The sequence below is a fragment of the Pongo pygmaeus genome, chromosome Y (assembly GCF_028885625.2).
Source record: "Pongo pygmaeus isolate AG05252 chromosome Y, NHGRI_mPonPyg2-v2.0_pri, whole genome shotgun sequence".
NCBI lineage: Eukaryota > Metazoa > Chordata > Mammalia > Primates > Hominidae > Pongo > Pongo pygmaeus.
Window position 1 is genome coordinate 22472478 of NC_072397.2, and position 22276 is coordinate 22494753.

Below are 22276 nucleotides of genomic sequence, written 5' to 3' on the forward strand. Positions count from 1 at the left end.
GGCTGGAGTGCAGTGGAACAATAACAGCTCACATTTCCTTTCAGCAGTCCATTGCATTCCATTCCAACCCATTGCATTCCATTCTATTTCACTCCACGATACTCCACTCTACTCCGTTCCATTCCACTCCGTCCCATTCCATTCGTCTCCATTCGACTCCACTCCACTCCACTCCACTCCATTCCATTCAATTCCATTCCACTCCATTCCATTTCACTCTATTGCATTCCATTCCTTTCTATCCACAGGATAGAACGTCTCACCCAGTCTGGAGTGCAGTGACACAATCTCAGCTCAAACTGCATCTCAACTTTCCATTGTATTATATTCTATTACAATGGATTCCATTGCATTCCATTACATTCCACTACTGTCCTCTCAATTCTATGCCATTCAACTCCGTTCCACTCCACTGCACTCCACTTCATTCCACTCCATCCCATTCCTTTCCACCCCATTCCACTATAATCCATTCCACCCCACACCAACCCAATTCATGCCATTACGTTCCATTTCATTCCATTCCTCCACATTCCACTCCACTAATGTCCACTCTGTTCCATTCCATTCCACTGCGTTCCATTCCATTCCTTTCTTTTGAGAGTATGACACTCAGTCACCCTGCCTAGAGCACATTGGTAAAATCTCAGCTCCCATTCCATTCCATCCCATTCCATTCCACTCCACTCCAGTCCACTCCATTCTGCTCTGCTCCATTCCAGTCCATTACACTGCACTCCATTCCCTTCCACTACACTCCAATCCACTCCACTCCACTCCACTACTATCCATTCCATTCCACTCCATTCCATGCCATTCCACTCCACTCCATTCCATTCCTTTCCTCTCCGCTCTACTCAATTCCATTCCACTCCACTTCACTCCAATCCATTCCACTCCTCTTCACTCCACTCCATTCCATTCTATTCCATTCCATTCCATTCTATTCCATTCCACTCCACTCCATTCCATTCCATTCCACTCCATTCCATTCCATTCCATTTAACTCCATTCCACTCCAGTCCACTAAATTCAATTTCACTCCGTTCCACTCCTTTCCACTTCATTCCATTCCACTCCATTCCACTCCAATCCATACGACTCCATCCCACTCCTTTCCATTCCTTTCCACTCCACTCCACTCCAATCAACTGCGTTTCTCTTCACTCCCTTCCATTTCATTTCATTCCACTCCACTCCACTCCACTCCATTCCACTCCACTCCATTCCATTTGATTCAATTCCATTCCACTCCATTCCATTCCATTCCAGTCCGTTCGACACCATTCCACTCTAATCCATTCTGCTCCATTCCACTCCATTCGACTCCATTCCACTCCGTTACCTTCCACTCCATTCCACTCCTATTCACTCCATTCACTTCCACTCCACCCCACACCACGATATTCCATTCAACTGCACTCCACTTCACTCAATTCCATTCCACTCCACTCCCCTCCACTCCACTCCATTCCATTCCATCCACTCCACTCTACTCCAATGCATTCCATTCCACTCCACTTATCGCCACTGCATTCCATTACACTCTACTCCATTCCATTCTATTCCATTCCATTCCACTCCACTACATTCCGCTACAATCCACCTCATATCATTCCATTCCATTCCACTCCGTTCCATTCCATTGTACCCCATTGAAGTACATTCAGCTCCATTCCACTCCACTCCACACCACTCTACTCCACTCTACTCCTTTCCATTCCTTTCCAATCCACTCCATTGCATTCAATTCCACTCCATTCTATGCCAGTCCATTCCATTCCACTCCATTCCACTCTACTTCTTTCCACTTCATGCCATTACAGTCCACTGCATTCCATTTCATTCCACTCCACCCCGCTCCACTCCACTGCATTCGCTTCCATTCCACTCCATTCCCTTCCACTCCACTCCATTTCATTTCATTCCATTCCATTTCACTCCATTGCATTCCATTCACTTCTTACGACAGGATATCACTATGTCACCCTGGCTGGAGTGCAGTGTCACAATCTCAGCTCATATTACATGTCAACTATACATTCCATTGCATTCTATTCCATTGCATTCCATTGCATTCTTTTAATTCCGTTGCATTCAATTCTATTCCTTTCCATTCCATTCCATTCCATTCCATTCCTCTCAATTCCATTGCATTCCACTCCATTCCAGTCCATTCCTCTAAATTCCACTACACTACACTCAATTCTAGTCTATTGCACTCCATTCCATTCCACTCTGTTCCATTCCACTCCATTTGATTCCATTCCACTCCACTCCATTCCGCTGCACTCCATTCCATTCTGCTCCATTCCCCTCCTCTCCATTCTATCACATTCCACTCCACTCCACTCCATTCCATTCCACTCCATTTCACTCCACTCCACTGCATTTCATTCCACTCCGTTCCATTCCATTCCATTCCATTCCATTCTATTCCACTCCATTCCTTTCCATTGCATTCCATTCCATTCCACTCTGGCCCACTCCATTCCAATCCACTCCTCTACGTTCCATTACATCCAATTCCATTCCACTGCATTCCTATCCTCTCCTCACCAGTGCACTCCACTCCTGTCCATTCCACTCCTTTCCATTCCATTCTGCTCCATTCCAGGGCAATGCACTCCACTGCACTCCACTGCATTTCATTCAATTCCCTTCCATCCCATTGCATTCTTCATTCCACTCTGCTCCAACTCACTCCATTCCACTCCACTCCACTCCATTCCATTCCATTCTACGGCATTCCATTCCATTCCTTTATTTCGAGAATATCTCACTCAGTCAGCCAGCCTGGAGTTCAGTGGCCCCATCCCACCTCCCGCTCCGTTCCATTCCACTCCGCTCCAATCCTTTCCTTTCCTTTCCATCCACTCCACTACTTTCCATTACTTCCGATTCCATTCCACTCCACTGCACTCCTTTCCACTCTACTGCACTCCTCTCTACTCCATTTCACTGCATCTGATTCCATTTCGCTCCATTCCATTGCACTCAACTCCACCCCACTCCAGTCCACTTCATTCCATTCCATTCCGTTCCATTCCGCTCCATTCCACTCCAGTATACTTCACTTCAGTCCACTCCACTTCAATGCACCACAATGCATTCCATTCCATTCCACTGCATTCCATTCCATTCCTTTCTTTCGAGAGTATCACATTCTGTCACCCATCCTGGAGTGCAGTGGTACAATCTCAGCTTCCATTGCGTTCCATTCCATTCAATTACATTCATGAGACTCCTCTGCACTCCACTTCGTTCCATTCCACTTCACCCATCGTCACTCCACTCCACCCCTTTCCAATCCACTCCACTCCATTGCATTCCACTGTGCTCCATTCCATGCCACTCCGTTCTATTCCTCACCACTCCAATCGACTCCACTCCACTGCATTCCACTCCCCTCCATTCCATTCATTTCCATGCCATTCCGATGTATTTCGCTCCACTCCACTCCACTCAATTCCTGTCCATTACCCTCCTCTCAAATACATTCCACTTCAGTACACTCCATTCGATTACATTCCACTCCAGTCCACTCCACTCCTCTCCATTCCACTACATTCCATTCCATTTCGTTCCATTCCACTCCCCTCCCTTCCATTCGTTTCCACACCATTCCACTCCACTCCATTCCATTCCAATCCACTCTAATCCACTCTACTCCACTCCTTTCCAATTCTTTCGATTCCTCTACTTTCAACTCCACTCCACTCCCTTCCACTCCAATCCAATCCAATCCATTCCATTCCATATAATTCCACTCCCTTCCACTCTACTCCATCCACTGTATTCCAATCCACTTCTGTTAACTCCACTCTGCTCCCCTCCATTCCAATCCACTCCGTTCTACTCTACTTCTCTCCATTCCATTCCTTCCAACTTCATTCCAATCAACTCCATTGCATTCCACTCCACTCCATTCCACTCCTTTCAGACCTTTCCACTCCATTCCATTCCTCTCCACTCCACTCCATTCCACTGCATTCCACTCAATTCCATTCCATTCCATTCCCCTCCATTGCACTCTACTCCATTCCATGCCATTCCTTTCCAAACTATTCCACGTCATTCCATTCCATTCCATTTCAATCCATTCTACTTCACTCCACTCCCTTTCCAATCCACTCCATTCCATTCCATTCCTTTCCATTCCATTCCATTCTACTCCATTCCTCTTCCCTCCAATCCACTCCATTCTATTCCACTCCATTCCACTGCACTCCAATCTTTCCCACTCCAATCCATTCCATTCTATTCCATTCCATTCCGTTCCACTCCATTCCATTCTACTCCTATCCACTCCACTCCATTCTTTGCATTCCATTCCCTTCCACTGCTTTCCATTCCATTACTTTCAATTCTATTCTATTCTCCTCCGTTCCACTCAACTCTACTCCACTCCACTACATTCCATTAAATCCAAATCCATTCCACTCCATTCCACTCCTCCACTTTGCTGCAATGCTCTCCTCTCAATTCCACTCCTTCTCATTCCATTCCGCTATATTCCACAGCTATCCTCTCCACCTCAATCAACTCCGGTTCATTCAATTGCATTCCATTCCATCCCATTCCATTTCTCTCCATTCCATTCCACTCCACTCCACTTCACTCCAATCCACTCCATTCAATTCCATTCTACTCCATTCTATTCCATTCCATTCCATTCCATTCCGTTCCGTTCTGTTGTACCCTATTGCATTCTTTTCCTTTTTTTCGAGAGTATCTCACTCTGTCACTCACCATGGAGTGCAGTGGCACAGTCTCAGCTCCCGTTCTGTTCTGTTCCTTTTCTTTCCGTTCCACTGCATTCAGCTCTGCTAGGCTCTGCTCCCTTCCATTTCTTTACATTCTACTCCAGTCCACTCCACTACATTGCGTTACATCCTATTGCATTCCACTGCTTTACACTCCTCTACACTTAACTGCATTCCACTCCACTCCATTTCACGCCATCCCCTTGCATTCATCTCCATTGCACTGTATTCCGCTCCACCTCACTCCACTCCATTTCAATCCATTCCATTCCATCTCATTCCAGTTCTCTCCATTCCAGGCCACTCCACTTCACTCCACTCTGTTCCCATGCAGTCCACTCCATTCCATTCCATTCCATTCCTTTCTTTCAATGTTATCTCACACTGTCACATAGCCTGGAGCACAGTCGCACTATCTCCGCTTCCGTTCCATTCCATTCCATGCCATTCCATTCCATGCCATTCCATTCCATTCCACTACACTCCATTCCGCTAAAATCTACTCCACTGCATTCCACTCCACTGCACTCCATTCTATTGCACTCCACTCCACTCCATTCAATTCCATTCCTTTCCACTTCACTCCAATCCCATACATGCCACTCCATTCCTCTCCATTCCATTCTGTTCCATTCCTTTCCACCCCACTCCACACCATTCCACTCCACTCCGTTCCATTCCATTTCAGTCCACTCCACTCATCTCCACTCCAGTCCACTCCATTCCACTGCACTATACTCCATTTTATTCCACTCCCCTCCAGTCCACTGCACTCCAATTCTTTCCATTCAATTTCAATCCACTCCATTCCATTCCTTTCCACTACATTCCTTTCCGTTCCCTTCCATTCCAATCCATTCCACTCCTCTGCAACCCACTCCATTCTACTCCACTCCATTCCACTCCATTCCATTCCACTCCATTCCAATTTACTCCTTTTCATTCCACTCCATTACCTTACACTCCATTCCACTCCACTTAACTCCATTCCATTCCATTCCATTCCTTTCCTCTCGACTCCACATCACTCCTCTCTTTTCATCTCCACTCCACTCCACACAATTGCTCTTCCCTCCTTTCGATTCCATTCCATTCTCTTCCTCTTACTCCCCTCCATTTCACTCCACTCCACTCCATTCCTCTCCATTCCACTCCATTCCATTTTATTCCATTACATTCCACTCCATTGCATTCCCTTCCACTTCATTACATTCCATGCCACTCCACTCCACTCCACTCCAATCTGCTTCATTCAATTCCTATCCACTTGTCTCCATTCCCTTCCATTCCACCCCATTCCATTCATTTCCACTCCATTCCACTCCACTCCACTCCTCTCCATTTCACTCCATTCAATTCCATTGCAGTCCATTCCGTTCCACCTTATTCCATTCCTCTCCATTCCAGTTCATTCCAATCCAATCCACTCCACTCCATTCCATTCCTCTCCATTCCACTCATCTCCCTTCCTTCCCACTCCACTCTACTCCACTCCATTCCGTGCCATTCCATTCCACTCCACTGGACTCCACTCCACTCCTTTAGATTCCATAGTACTGCATTTCACTGCATTCCAATCCACACCACTGCGTTCCGTTGCATTCCCTTCCATTCCATTCGACTCCTCTCCATTCCACTCCACTCCACTCCACTCCATTAGAATCCATTGGATTCCATTTCACTCCATTCCATTCCATTCCACTCCATGCCACACCACTCACCTCCACTCGCCTCCACTCCACTGCATTCCGTTCCATTCTATTCCATTCCAGTCCACTCTACTCCTTCCACTCCTGTCCACTCCATTCCATTCCACTCCAATGCACTCCACTCCATTCCATTGCATTCCACTCCCTTCCACTCCACTCCAATCCATTGCCGGGCACTCCTCTCTATTCCACTCCACTCCATTCCATTCAATTCCATTGCGTTCCACTCCATTCTATTCTGTTTCACTCCATACCACTCTACTCCACTGTACTACATTCCCTTCCATTCTACTCCTTTGAAATCAGTTCTTTCCTTCCACAGAATCTCTCTCGGTCACTAAGGCTGGAGTGTAGTCACACAATCTCAGCTCACATTTCTCTTCTCCATTCCATTGCATTCCATTCCATCCCATTCCATTTCTTTCTATTTCACTCCACTCCACTGCATTCCATTCCACTGCATCCCATTCCATTCCACTCTGTTCCTCTTCACTCCACTCCATTCTACTCCTGTCCACTACATTCCATTCCAATTCACACCACTGCATTCCATTCCATTCTTTCAACACGATATCACTGTGTCAAACAGCCTGGAGATCTTAGGCACAATCTCAGCTCAAATTACATCTCAACTCTCTATTGAACTGCATTCTATTGCATTAAATTCCATTGCATCCCATTCCATTCCTTTGCTTTCCATTACATTCAATTCCATTCCATTCCAATCCTTTCCACTCCACTCCACTCCAGTACGTTCCTTTACATCCGATTCCATTTCACGCCATTGCACTCCTCTCCAATCCACTGCACTGCACTCCACTCCACACCATCCCATTAATTTCTGCTCCATTCCACAGCACTACACTCCTCACCACTCCACTCCACATCATTCCATTCCTTTACATCCGATTCCATTCCATTCCATTCCTCTCCATTCCACTGCACTCTACTTCAGTCCACTCGAATCCACCCAATTAAAAATTCTTTCCATTCCATTTCTTTCTTGCAAGAGTATCTCACTCTGTCACTCAGCGTGGAGTGCAGTGGCACAATCTCAGCTCACATATCATTTCATCATTCCATTACATTCCACTGCATTCCATTCCATTCAAGTGCACTCCACTCCACTCAATTCCACTCCACTCCACTCCAATATGTTCCATTCCATTCCATTCCAATCCCTTCCATTCCACTCTGTTTTATCGACAGGATCTCCCTCTGTCACGCAGGCTCCAGCGCAGTGGCCAAATCACTGCACTTATTTCTTCATTCCATTCGATTCAATTCCATTTCATTCCATTGGATTCCATTCCAATCCACTCCGTTCCATTCCACTCCACTCCGTTCCTTTCCTCTTCATTCCATTCCACTCCATTCCACTCTCCTCCACGACACTCCACTCCATTTCACTCCACACCACTACACTCCTCTCCATTCTATTCCATTCCATTCCATTCCATTCCATTCCATTCCATTCCATTCCATTCCATTCCATTCCATTCCATTCCATTCCTTTTTTTCCACAGGATTTCATTCCGTCACAAAGGCTGGAGTGCAGTGGAACAATAACAGCTCACATTTCCTTTCAGCAGTCCATTGTATTCCATTCCAACCCATTGCATTCCATTCTATTTCACTCCACGATACTCCACTCCACTCCGTTCCATTCCACTCCGTCCCATTCCATTCGTCTCCATTCGACTCCACTCCACTCCACTCCACTCCATTCCATTCAATTCCATTCTCTCCAATCCATTTCACTCTATTGCATTCCATTCCTTTCTATCCACAGGATATAACGTGTCACCGAGTCTGGAGTGCAGTGGCACAATCTCAGCTCACACTACATCTCAACTTTCCATTGCATTATATTCTATTACAATGGATTCCATTGCATTCCATTACATTCCACTACTGTCCTCTCAATTCTATGCCATTCAACTCCGTTCCACTCCACTGCACTCCACTTCATTCCACTCCATCCCATTCCTTTCCACCCCATTCCACTATAATCCATTCCACCCCACACCACCCCAATTCGTGCCATTACGTTCCATTTCATTCTATTCCTCCACATTCCACTCCACTAATGTCCACTCTGTTCCATACCATTCCACTGCGTTCCATTCCATTCCTTTCTTTTGAGAGTATGACACTCAGTCACCCTGCCTAGAGCACATTGGTAAAATCTCAGCTCCCATTCCATTCCATCCCATTCCATTCCACTCCACTCCAATCCACTCCATTCTGCTCTGCTCCATTCCAGTCCATTACACTGCACTCCATTCCCTTCCACTCCACTCCAATCCACTCCACTCCACTCCACTACTATCCATTCCATTCCACTCCATTCTATGCCATTCTACTCCACTCCATTCCATTCCTTTCCTCTCCGCTCCACTCAATTCCATTCCACTCCACTTCACTCCAATCCATTCCACTCCTCTCCACTCCACTCCATTCCATTCTATTCCATTCCATTCCATTCTATTCCATTCCACTCCACTCCATTCCATTCCATTCCACTCCATTCCATTCCATTCCATTTAACTCCATTCCACTCCAGTCCACTAAATTCAATTTCACCCCGTTCCACTCCTTTCCACTTCATTCCATTCCACTCCATTCCACTCCAATCCATACGACTCCATCCCACTCCTTTCCATTACTTTCCACTCCACTCCACTCCAATCAACTGCGTTTCTCTCCACTCCCTTCCATTTCATTTAATTCCACTCCACTCCACTCCATTCCACTCCACTCCATTCCATTTGATTCAATTCCATTCCACTCCATTCCATTCCATTCCAGTCCGTTCGACACCATTCCACTCTAATCCACTCTGCTCCATTCCACTCCATTCGACTCCATTCCACTCCGTTACCTTCCACTCCATTCCACTCCTATTCACTCCATTCACTTCCACTCCACTACACACCACGATATTCCATTCAACTGCACTCCACTTCACTCAGTTCCATTCCCCCACACTCCCCTCCACTCCACTCCATTCCATTCCATTCCACTCCACTCTACTCCAATGCATTCCATTCCACTCCACTTATCGCCACTGCATTCCATTACACTCTACTCCATTCCATTCTATTCCATTCCATTCCACTCCACTACATTCCACTCCAATCCACCTCATATCATTCCATTCCATTCCACTCCGTTCCATTCCATTGTACTCTATTGAAGTACATTCAGCTCCATTCCACTCCACTCCATACCACTCTACTCCACTCTACTCCTTTCCATTCCTTTCCAATCCACTCCATTGCATTCAATTCCACTCCATTCTATGCCAGTCCATTCCATTCCACTCCATTCCACTCCACTTCTTTCCACTCCATGCCATTACAGTACACTGCATTCCATTTCATTCCACTCCAACCCGCTCCACTACACTGCATTCCCTTCCATTCCACTCTATTCCCTTCCACTCCACTCCATTGCATTTCATTCCATTCCATTTCACTCCATTGCATTCCATTCACTTCTTACGACAGGATATCACTATGTCACCCTGGCTGGAGTGCAATGTCACAATCTCAGCTCATATTACATGTCATCTATACATTCCATTGCATTCTATTCCATTGCATTCCATTGCATTCTTTTAATTCCGATGCATTCAATTCTATTCCTTTCCATTCCATTCCATTCCATTCCATTCCATTCCATTCCATTCCTCTCAATTCCATTCCATTCCACTCCATTCCAGTCCATTCCACTAAATTCCACTACACTACACTCAATTCCAGTCTATTGCACTCCATTCCATTCCACTCCGTTCCATTCCACTCCATTTGATTCCATTCCACTCCACTCCATTCCGCTGCACTCCATTCCCTTCTGCTCCATTCCCCTCCTCTCCATTCTATCACATTCCACTCCACTCCACTCCATTCCATTCCACTCCATTTCACTCCACTCCACTACATTTCATTCCACTCCGTTCCATTCCATTCCATTCCATTCCATTCTATTCCACTCCATTCCTTTCCATTGCCTTCCATTCCATTCCACTCTGGCCCACTCCATTCCACTCCACTCCTCTACGTTCCATTACATCCAATTCCATTCCACTGCATTCCTATCCTCTCCTCTCCAGTGCACTCCACTCCTGTCCATTATACTCCTTTCCATTCCATTCTGCTCCATTCCACTGCAATGCACTCCACTGCACTCCACTGCATTTCATTCAATTCCCTTCCATCCCATTGCATTCTTCATTCCACTCTGCTCCCACTCACTCCATTCCACTTCACTCCACTCCGTTCCATTCCATTCTACGGCATTCCATTCCATTCCTTTATTTCGAGAATATCTCACTCAGTCAGCCAGCATGGAGTGCAGTGGCCCCATCCCACCTCCCGCTCTGTTCCATTCCACTCCGCTCCACTCCTTTCCTTTCCGTTCCATCCACTCCACTACTTTCCATTACTTCCGATTCCATTCCACTCCATTGCACTCCTTTCCACTCTACTGCACTCCTCTCTACTCCATTTCACTGCATCTGATTCCATTTCGCTCCATTCCATTGCACTCAACTCCACACCACTCCAGTCCACTTCATTCCATTCCATTCCGTTCCATTCCTCTCCATTCCACTCCAGTCCACTTCCCTTCACTCCACTCCACTCCAATGCACCCCATTGCATTCCATTCCATTCCACTGCATTCCATTCCATTCCTTTCTTTCGAGAGTATCACACTCTGTCACCCATCCTGGAGCGCAGTGGTACAATCTCAGCTTCCATTGCGTTCCATTCCTTTCCATTCCATTCTTTAGACTCCTCTGCACTCCACTCCATTCCATTCCACTTCACCCATCGTCACTCCACTCCACCCCTTTCCAATCCACTCCACTCCATTGCATTCCAACGTGCTCCATTCCATGCCACTCCGTTCTATTCCTCACCACTCCAATCGACTCCACTCCACTGCATTCCACTCCCCTCCATTCCATTCTTTTCCATGCCATTCCGATGTATTTCACTCCACTCCACTCCACTCAATTCCTGTCCATTACCCTCCTCTCAAATACATTCCACTTCAGTACACTCCATTCGATTACATTCCACTCCAGTCCACTCCACTCCTCTCCATTCCACTACATTCCATTCCATTTCGTTCCATTCCACTCCCCTCCCTTCCATTCGTTTCCACACCATTCCACTCCACTCCATTCCATTCCAATCCACTCTAATCCACTCTAATCCACTCTTTTCCACTTCTTTCGATTCCTCTACTTTCAACTCCACTCCACTCCCTTCCACTCCAATCCAATCCAATCCATTCCATTCCATATAATTCCACTCCCTTCCACTCTACTCCATCCACTGTATTCCAATCCACTGCTGTTAACTCCACTCTGCTCCCCTCCATTCCAATCCACTCAGTTCTACTCTACTTCTCTCCATTCCATTCCTTCCAACTTCATTCCAATCTACTCCATTGCATTCCACTCCACTCCATTCCACTACTTTCAGACATTTCCACTCAATTCCATTCCTCTCCACTCCCCTCCATTCCACTCTACTCCATTCCATGCCATTCCTTTCCAAACTATTCCACGTCATTCCATTCCATTCCATTCCAATCCATTCTACTCCACTCCACTCCCTTTCCAATCCACTCCATTCCATTCCATTCCTTTCCATTCCATTCCATTCTCCTCCATTCCTCTTCCCTCCACTCCACTCCATTCTATTCCACTCCATTCCACTGCACTCCAATCTTTCCCACGCCAATCCATTATATTCTATTCCATTCCATTCCGTTCCACTCCATTCCTTTCTACTCCTATCCACTCCACTCCATTCTTTGCATTCCATTCCCTTCCACTGCTTTCCATTCCATTACTTTCAATTCTATTCTATTCTCCTCCGTTCCACTCAACTCTACTCCACTCCACTACATTCCATTACATCCAAAACCATTCCACTCCATTCCACTCCTCCACTTTGCTGCAATGCTCTCCTCTCAATTCCACTCCTTCTCATTCCATTCCGCTCCATTCCACTGCTATCCTCTCCACCTCAATCAACTCCGGTTCATTCCATTCCATTCCATCCCATTCCATTTCTCTCCATTCCATTCCACTCCACTCCACTTCACTCCAATCCACTCCATTCCATTCCATTCTACTCCATTCTATTCCATTCCATTCCATTCCATTCCATTCCGTTCTGTTGTACTCCATTGCATTCTTTTCCTTTTTTTCGAGAGTATCTCACTCTGACACTCAGCATGGAGTGCATTGGCACAGTCTCAGCTCCGTTCTGTTCTGTTCCTTTTCTTTCCGTTCCACTGCATTCAGCTCTGCTAGGCTCTGCTCCGTTCCATTTCCTTCCATTCTACTCCAGTCCACTCCACTACATTGCGTTACATCCTATTGCATTCCACTGCTTTACACTCCTCTACACTTAACTGCATTCCACTCCACTCCATTTCACGCCATCCACTTGCATTCACCTCCATTGCACTGTATTCCGCTCCCCCTCACTCCGCTCCATTTCAATCCATTCCATTCCATCTCATTCCAGTTCTCTCCATTCCAGGCCACTCCACTTCACTCCACTCTGTTCCCATGCAGTCCACTCCATTCCATTCCATTCCATTCCTTTCTTTCAATGTTATCTCACTCTGTCACATAGCCTGGAGCACAGTCGCACTATCACCGCTTCCGTTCCATTCCATTCCATGCCATTCCATTTCATTCAACTACACTCCATTCCGCTAAAATCTACTCCTCTGCATTCCACTCCACTCCACTCCATTCTATTGCACTCCACTCCACTCCATTCAATTCCATTCCTTTCCAGTTCACTCCTATCCACTACATGCCACTCCATTCCTCTCCATTCCATTCTGTTCCATTCCTTTCCACCCCACTCCACACCATTCCACTCCACTCCATTCAATTCCATTTCAGTCCACTCCACTCATCTCCACTCCAGTCCACTCCATTCCACTGCACTATACTCCATTTTATTCCACTCCCCTCCAGTCCACTGCACTCCAATTCTTTCCATTCAATTTCAATCCACTCCATTCCATTCCTTTCCACTACATTCCTTTCCGTTCCCTTCCATTCCACTCCATTCCACTCCTCTGCATCCCACTCCATTCTACTCCACTCCATTCCACTCCATTCCATTCCACTCCATTCCAATCCACTCCTTTTCATTCCACTCCATTACCTTCCACTCCATTCCACTCCACTTAACTCCATTCCATTCCATTCCATTCCTTTCCTCTCGACTCCACATCACTCCCCTCTTTTCATCTCCACTCCACTCCACACAATTGCACTTCCAACCTTTCGATTCCATTCCATTCTCTTCCTCTTACTCCCCTCCATTCCACTCCACTCCACTCCATTCTTCTCCATTAAACTCCATTGCATTTTATTCCATTACATTACACTCCATTGCATTCCCTTCCACTTCATTCCATTCCATGCCACTCCACTCCACTAGACACCAATCTGCTTCATTCAATTCCTATCCACTTGTCTCCATTCCCTTCCATTCCACTCCATTCCATTCATTTCCACTCCATTCCACTCCACTCCACTCCTCTCCATTTCACTCCATTCAATTCCATTGCAGTCCATTCCGTTCCACTTCATTCCATTCCTCTCCATTCCAGTTCATTCCAATCCAATCCACTCCACTCCATTCCATTCCTCTCCATTCCACTCATCTCCCTTCCTTCCCACTACACTCTACTCCACTCCATTCCGTGCCATTCCATTCCACTCCACTGGACTCCACTCCACTCCTTTAGATTCCAAAGTACTCCATTTCACTGCATTCCAATCCACACCACTGCGTTCCGTTGCATTCCCTTCATTCCATTCGACTCCTCTCCATTCCACTCCACTCCACTCCACTCCATTAGAATCCATTGGATTCCATTTCACTCCATTCCATTCCGTTCCACTCCATGCCACTCCACTCACCTCCACTCCCCTCCAGTCCACTGCATTCTGTTCCATTCTATTCCATTCCAGTCAACTCTACTCCTTCCACTCCTCTCCACTCCATTCCATTCCACTCCACTGCACTCCAGTACATTCCATTGCATTCCACTCCCTTCCACTCCACTCCACTCCATTGCCGGGCACTCCTCTCTATTCCACTCCACTCCATTCCATTCCATTCCATTGCATTCCACTCCATTCTATTCTGTTTCACTCCATTCCACTCTACTCCACTGTACTACATTCCCTTCCGTTCCACTCCTTTGAAATCAGTTCTTTCCTTCCACAGAATCTCTCTCGGTTACTAAGGCTGGAGTGTAGTCACACAATCTCAGCTCACATTTCTGTTCTCCATTCCATTGCATTCCATTCCATCCCATTCCATTTCTTTCTATTTCACTCCACTCCACTGCATTCCATTCCACTGCATCCCATTCTATTCCACTCTGTTCCTCTTCACTCCACTCCATTCTACTCCTGTCCACTACATTCCATTCCATTTCACACCACTGCATTCCATTCCATTCTTTCGAAACGATATCACTGTGTCAAACAGCCTGGAGAGCTTAGGCACAATCTCAGCTCACATTACATGTCAACTCTCTATTGAACTGCATTCTATTGCATTAAATTCCATTGCATCCCATTCCATTCCTTTGCTTTCCATTACATTCAATTCCATTCCATTCCACTCCTTTCCACTCCACTCCACTCCAGTACGTTCCTTTACATCCGATTCCATTCCACGCCATTGCACTCCTCTCCACTCCACTGCACTGCACTCCACTCCACACCATCCCATTACTTTCTGCTCCATTCCACAGCATTACACTCCTCACCACTCCACTCCACATCATTCCATTCCTTTACATCCGATTCCATTCCATTCCTCTCCATTCCACTGCACTCTACTTCAGTCCACTCGAATCCACCCAATTAAAAATTCTTTCCATTCCATTTCTTTCTTTCAAGAGTATCTCACTCTGTCACCCAGCGTGGAGTGCAGTGGCACAATCTCAGCTCACATATCATTTCATCATTCCATTACATTCCATTGCATTCCATTCCATTCCAGTGCACTCCACTCCACTCAATTCCACTCCACTCCACTCCAATACGTTCCATTCCATTCCATTCCAATCCCTTCCATTCCACTCTGTTTTATCGACAGGATCTCCCTCTGTCACGCAGGCTCCAGCGCAGTGGTCAAATCACTGCACATATTTCTTCATTCCATTCGATTCAATTCCATTTCATTCCATTGGATTCCATTCCACTCCACTCCGTTCCATTCCACTCCACTCCGTTCCTTTCCTCTTCATTCCATTCCACTCCATTCCACTCTCCTCCACGACACTCCATTCCATTTCACTCCACACCACTACACTCCTCTCCATTCCATTCCATTCCATTCCATTCCATTCCATTCCATTCCATTCCATTCCATTCCATTCCTCTTTTTCCACAGGATTTCATTCCGTCACAAAGGCTGGAGTGCAGTGGAACAATAACAGCTCACATTTCCTTTCAGCAGTCCATTGCATTCCATTCCAACCCATTGCATTCCATTCTATTTCACTCCACGATACTCCACTCTACTCCGTTCCATTCCACTCCGTCCCATTCCATTCGTCTCCATTCAACTCCACTCCACTCCACTCCACTCCATTCCATTCAATTCCATTCCACTCCATTCCATTTCACTCTATTGCATTCCATTCCTTTCTATCCACAGGATAGAACGTCTCACCCAGTCTGGAGTGCAGTGGCACAATCTCAGCTCAAACTACATCTCAACTTTCCATTGTATTATATTCTATTACAATGGATTCCATTGCATTCCATTACATTACACAACTGTCCTCTCAATTCTATGCCATTTAACTCCGTTCCACTCCACTGCACTCCACTTCATTCCACTCCATCCCATTCCTTTCCACCCCATTCCACTATAATCCATTCCACTCCACACCAACCCAATTCATGCCATTACGTTCCATTTCATTCCATTCCTCCACATTCCACTCCACTAATGTCCACTCTGTTCCATTCCATTCCACTGCGTTCCATTCCATTCCTTTCTTTTGAGAGTATGACACTCAGTCACCCTGCCTAGAGCACATTGGTAAAATCTCAGCTCCCATTCCATTCCATCCCATTCCATTCCACTCCACTCCAGTCCACTCCATTCTGCTCTGCTCCATTCCAGTCCATTACACTGCACTCCATTCCCTTCCACTACACTCCAATCCACTCCACTCCACTCCACTACTATCCATTCCATTCCACTCCATTCCATGCCATTCCACTCCACTCCATTCCATTCCTTTCCTCTCCGCTCTACTCAATTCCATTCCACTCCACTTCACTCCAATCCATTCCACTCCTCTTCACTCCACTCCATTCCATTCTATTCCATTCCATTCCATTCTATTCCATTCCACTCCACTCCATTCCATTCCATTCCACTCCATTCCATTCCATTCCATTTAACTCCATTCCACTCCAGTCCACTAAATTCAATTTCACTCCGTTCCACTCCTTTCCACTTCATTCCATTCCACTCCATTCCACTCCAATCCATACGACTCCATCCCACTCCTTTCCATTCCTTTCCACTCCACTCCACTCCAATCAACTGCGTTTCTCTTCACTCCCTTCCATTTCATTTCATTCCACTCCACTCCACTCCACTCCATTCCACTCCACTCCATTCCATTTGATTCAATTCCATTCCACTCCATTCCATTCCATTCCAGTCCGTTCGACACCATTCCACTCTAATCCACTCTGCTCCATTCCACTCCATTCGACTCCATTCCACTCCGTTACCTTCCACTCCATTCCACTCCTATTCACTCCATTCACTTCCACTCCACCCCACACCACGATATTCCATTCAACTGCACTCCACTTCACTCAATTCCATTCCACTCCACTCCCCTCCACTCCACTCCATTCCATTCCATCCACTCCACTCTACTCCAATGCATTCCATTCCACTCCACTTATCGCCACTGCATTCCATTACACTCTACTCCATTCCATTCTATTCCATTCCATTCCACTCCACTACATTCCGCTACAATCCACCTCATATCATTCCATTCCATTCCACTCCGTTCCATTCCATTGTACCCCATTGAAGTACATTCAGCTCCATTCCACTCCACTCCACACCACTCTACTCCACTCTACTCCTTTCCATTCCTTTCCAATCCACTCCATTGCATTCAATTCCACTCCATTCTATGCCAGTCCATTCCATTCCACTCCATTCCACTCTACTTCTTTCCACTTCATGCCATTACAGTCCACTGCATTCCATTTCATTCCACTCCACCCCGCTCCACTCCACTGCATTCGCTTCCATTCCACTCCATTCCCTTCCACTCCACTCCATTCCGTTTCATTCCATTCCATTTCACACCATTGCATTCCATTCACTTCTTTCAACAGGATATCACTATGTCACCCTGGCTGGAGTGCAGTGTCACAATCTCAGCTCATATTACATGTCAACTATACATTCCATTGCATTCTATTCCATTGCATTCCATTGCATTCTTTTAATACCGTTGCATTCAATTCTATTCCTTTCCATTCCATTCCATTCCATTCCTCTCAATTCCATTCCAATCCACTCCATTCCAGTCCATTCCACTAAATTCCACTACACTACACTCAATTCTAGTCTATTGCACTCCATTCCATTCCACTCTGTTCCATTCCACTCCATTAGATTCCATTCCACTCCACTCCATTCCGCTGCACTCCATTCCATTCTGCTCCATTCCCCTCCTCTCCATTCTATCACATTCCACTCCACTCCACTCCATTCCATTCCACTCCAATTCACTCCACTCCACTACATTTCATTCCACTCCGTTCCATTCCAATCCATTCCATTCCATTCTATTCCACTCCATTCCTTTCCATTGCATTCCATTCCATTCCACTCTGGCCCACTCCATTCCACTCCACTCCTCTACGTTCCATTACATCCAATTCCATTCCACTGCTTTCCTATCCTCTCCTCTCCAGTGCACTCCTCTCCTGTCCATTCCACTCCTTTCCATTCCATTCTGCTCCATTCCACTGCAATGCACTCCACTGCACTCCACTGCATTTCATTCAATTCCCTTCCATCCCATGGCATTCTTCATTCCACTCTGCTCCAACTCACTCCATTCCACTCCACTAAACTCCGTTCCATTCCATTCTACGGCATTCCATTCCATTCCTTTATTTCGAGAATATCTCACTCAGTCAGCCAGCCTGGAGTGCAGTGGCCCCATCCCACCTCCTGCTCCGTTGCATTCCACTCCGCTCCACTCTTTTCCTTTCCGTTCCATCCACTCCACTACTTTCCATTACTTCCGATTCCATTCCACTCCATTGCACTCCTTTCCACTCTACTGCACTCCTCTCTACTCCATTTCACTGCATCTGATTCCATTTTGCTCTATTCCATTGCACTCAACTACACCCCACTCCAGTCCACGTCATTCCATTCCATTCCGTTCCATTCCTCTCCGTTCCACTCCTATCCACTTCACTTCACTCCACTCCACCCCAATGCACCAAATTGCATTCCATTCCATTCCACTGCATTCAATTCCATTCCTTTCTTTCGAGAGTATCACACTCTGTCACCCATCCTGGAGCTCAGTGGTACAATCTCAGCTTCCATTGTGTTCCATTCCATTCCATTCCATTCCATGAGACTCCTCTGCACTCCACTCCATTCCATTCCACTTCACCCATCGTCACTCCACTACACCCTTTTCCAATCCACTCCACTCCATTGCATTCCACTGTGCTCCATTCCATGCCACTCCGTTCTATTCCTCACCACTCCAATCGACTCCACTCCACTGTATTCCACTCTCCTCCATTCCATTCAATTCCATGCCATTCCGATGTATTTCACTCCACTCCACTCCACTCAATTCCTGTCCATTACCCTCCTCTCAAATACATTCCACTTCAGTACACTCCATTCGATTACATTCCACTCCAGTACACTCCACTCCTCTCCATTTTACTACAATCCATTCCATTTCGTTCCATTCCACTCCCCTCAATTCCATTCGTTTCCACACCATTCCACTCCACTCCAGTCGATTCCAATCCACTCTAATCCACTCTACTCCACTCCTTTCCACTTCTTTCGATTCCTCTACTTTCAACTCCACTCCACTCCCTTCCACTCCAATCCAATCCAATCCATTCCATTCCATATAATTCCACTCCCTTCCACTCTACTCCATCCACTGTATTCCAATCCACTGCTGTTAACTCCACTCTGCTCCCCTCCATTCCAATCCACTCCATTCTACTCTAATTCTCTCCATTCCATTCCTTTCCACTTCATTCCAATCTACTCCATTGCATTCCACTCCACTCCATTCCACTCCTTTCAGACCTTTCCACTCCATTCCATTCCTCTCCACTCCACTCCATTCCACTCCATTCCACTCAATTCCATTCCATTCCATTCCCCTCCATTCCACTCTACTCCATTCCATACCATTCTTATCCAAACTATTCCACGTCACTCCATTCCATTCCATTCCAATCCATTCTACTCCACTCCACTCCCTTTCCAATCCACTCCATTCCATTCCATTCCTTTCCATTCCATTCCATTCTACTCCATTCCTCTTCCCTCCACTCCACTCCACTCCATTCTATTCCACTCCATTCCACTGCACTCCAATCTTTCCCACTCCAATCCGTTCCATTCTATTCCATTCCATTCCGTTCCACTCCATTCCATTCTACTCCTTTCCACTCCACTCCATTCTTTGCATTCCATTCCCTGCCACTGCTTTCCATTCCATTACTTTCAATTCTATTCTATTCTCCTCCGTTCCACTCAACTCTACTCCACTCCACTACATTCCATTACATCCAAATCCATTCCACTCCATTCCACTCCTCCACTTTGCTGCAATGCTCTCCTCTCAATTCCACTCCTTCTCATTCCATTCCACTCCATTCCACTGCTATCCTCTCCACCTCAATCAACTCCGGTTCATTCCATTCCATTCCATCCCATTCCATTTCTCTCCATTCCATTCCACTCCACTCCACTTCACTCCAATCCAGTCCATTCCATTCCATTCTACTCCATTCTATTCCATTCCATTCCATTCCATTCCATTCCGTTCTGTTGTACTCCATTGCATTCTTTTCCTTTCTTTCGAGAGTATCTCACTCGGTCACTCAGCATGGAGTGCAGTGGCACAGTCTCAGCTCCCGTTCTGTTCTGTTCCTTTTCTTTCCGTTCCACTCCATTCAGCTCTGCTAGGCTCTGCTCCGTTCCATTTCCTTCCATTCTACTCCAGTCCACTCCACTACATTGCGTTACATCCAATTGCATTCCACTGCTTTACACTCCTCTACACTTAACTGCATTACACTCCACTCAATTTCACGCCATCCCCTTGCATTCATCTCCATTGCACTGTATTCCGCTCCACCTCACTCCACTCCATTTCAATCCATTCCATTCCATCTCATTCCAGTTCTCTCCATTCCAGGCCACTCCACTTAACTCCACTCTGTTCCCATGCAGTCTACTCCATTCCATTCCATTCCATTCCTTTCTTTCAATGTTATCTCACTCTGTCACATAGCCTGGAGCACAGTCGCATTATCTCCGCCCCTGTTCCATTCCATTCCATGCCCTTCCATTCCATTCCACTACACTCCATTCCACTAAAGTCTACTCCACTGCATTCCACTCCACTCCACTCCATTCTATTGCACTCCACTCCACTCCATTCAATTCCATTCAATTCCATTCCTTTTCACTTCACTCCACTCCACTACATGTCACTCCATTCCTCTCCATTCCATTCTGTTCCATTCCTTTCCACCCCACTCCACACCATTCCACTCCACACCATTCCATTCCATTTCAGTCCACTCCACTCATCTCCAATCCAGTCCACTCCATTCCACTGCACTATACTCCATTTTATTCCACTCCCCTCCAGTCCACTGCACTCCAATCCTTTCCATTCAATTTCAATCCACTCCATTCCATTCCTTCCCTCTACATTCCATTCCATTCCCTTCCATTCCGTTCCATTCCACTCCTCTGCAACCCACTCCATTCTACTCCACTCCATTCCACTCCATTCCATTCCACTCCATTCCAATCCACTCCTTTTCATTCCACTCCATTACCTTAAACTCCATTCCACTCCACTTAACTCCATTCCATTCCATTCCATTCCTTTCCTCTCGACTCCACATCACTCCACTCCTTTCATCTCCACTCCACTCCACACAATTGCACTTCCCTCCTTTCGATTCCATTCCATTCTCTTCCTCTTACTCCCCTCCATTCCACTCCACTCCACTCCATTCCTCTCCATTCCACTCCATTCCATTTTATTCCATTACATTCCACTCCATTGCATTCCCTTCCACTTCATTCCATTCCATGCCACTCCACTCCACTCCACTCCAATCTGCTTCATTCAATTCCTATCCACTTGTCTCCATTCCCTTCCATTCCACTCCATTCCATTCATTTCCACTCCATTCCACTCCACTCCACTCCTCTCCATTTCACTCCATTCAATTCCATTGCAGTCCATTCCGTTCCACTTCATTCCATTCCTCTCTATTCCAGTTCATTCCAATCCAATCCACTCCACTCCATTGCATTCCTCTCCATTCCACTCATCTCCCTTCCTTCCCACTCCACTCTACTCCACTCCATTCCGTGCCATTCCATTCCATTTGGTTCCATTCCATTCCACTCCACTAGACTCCACTCCTTTAGA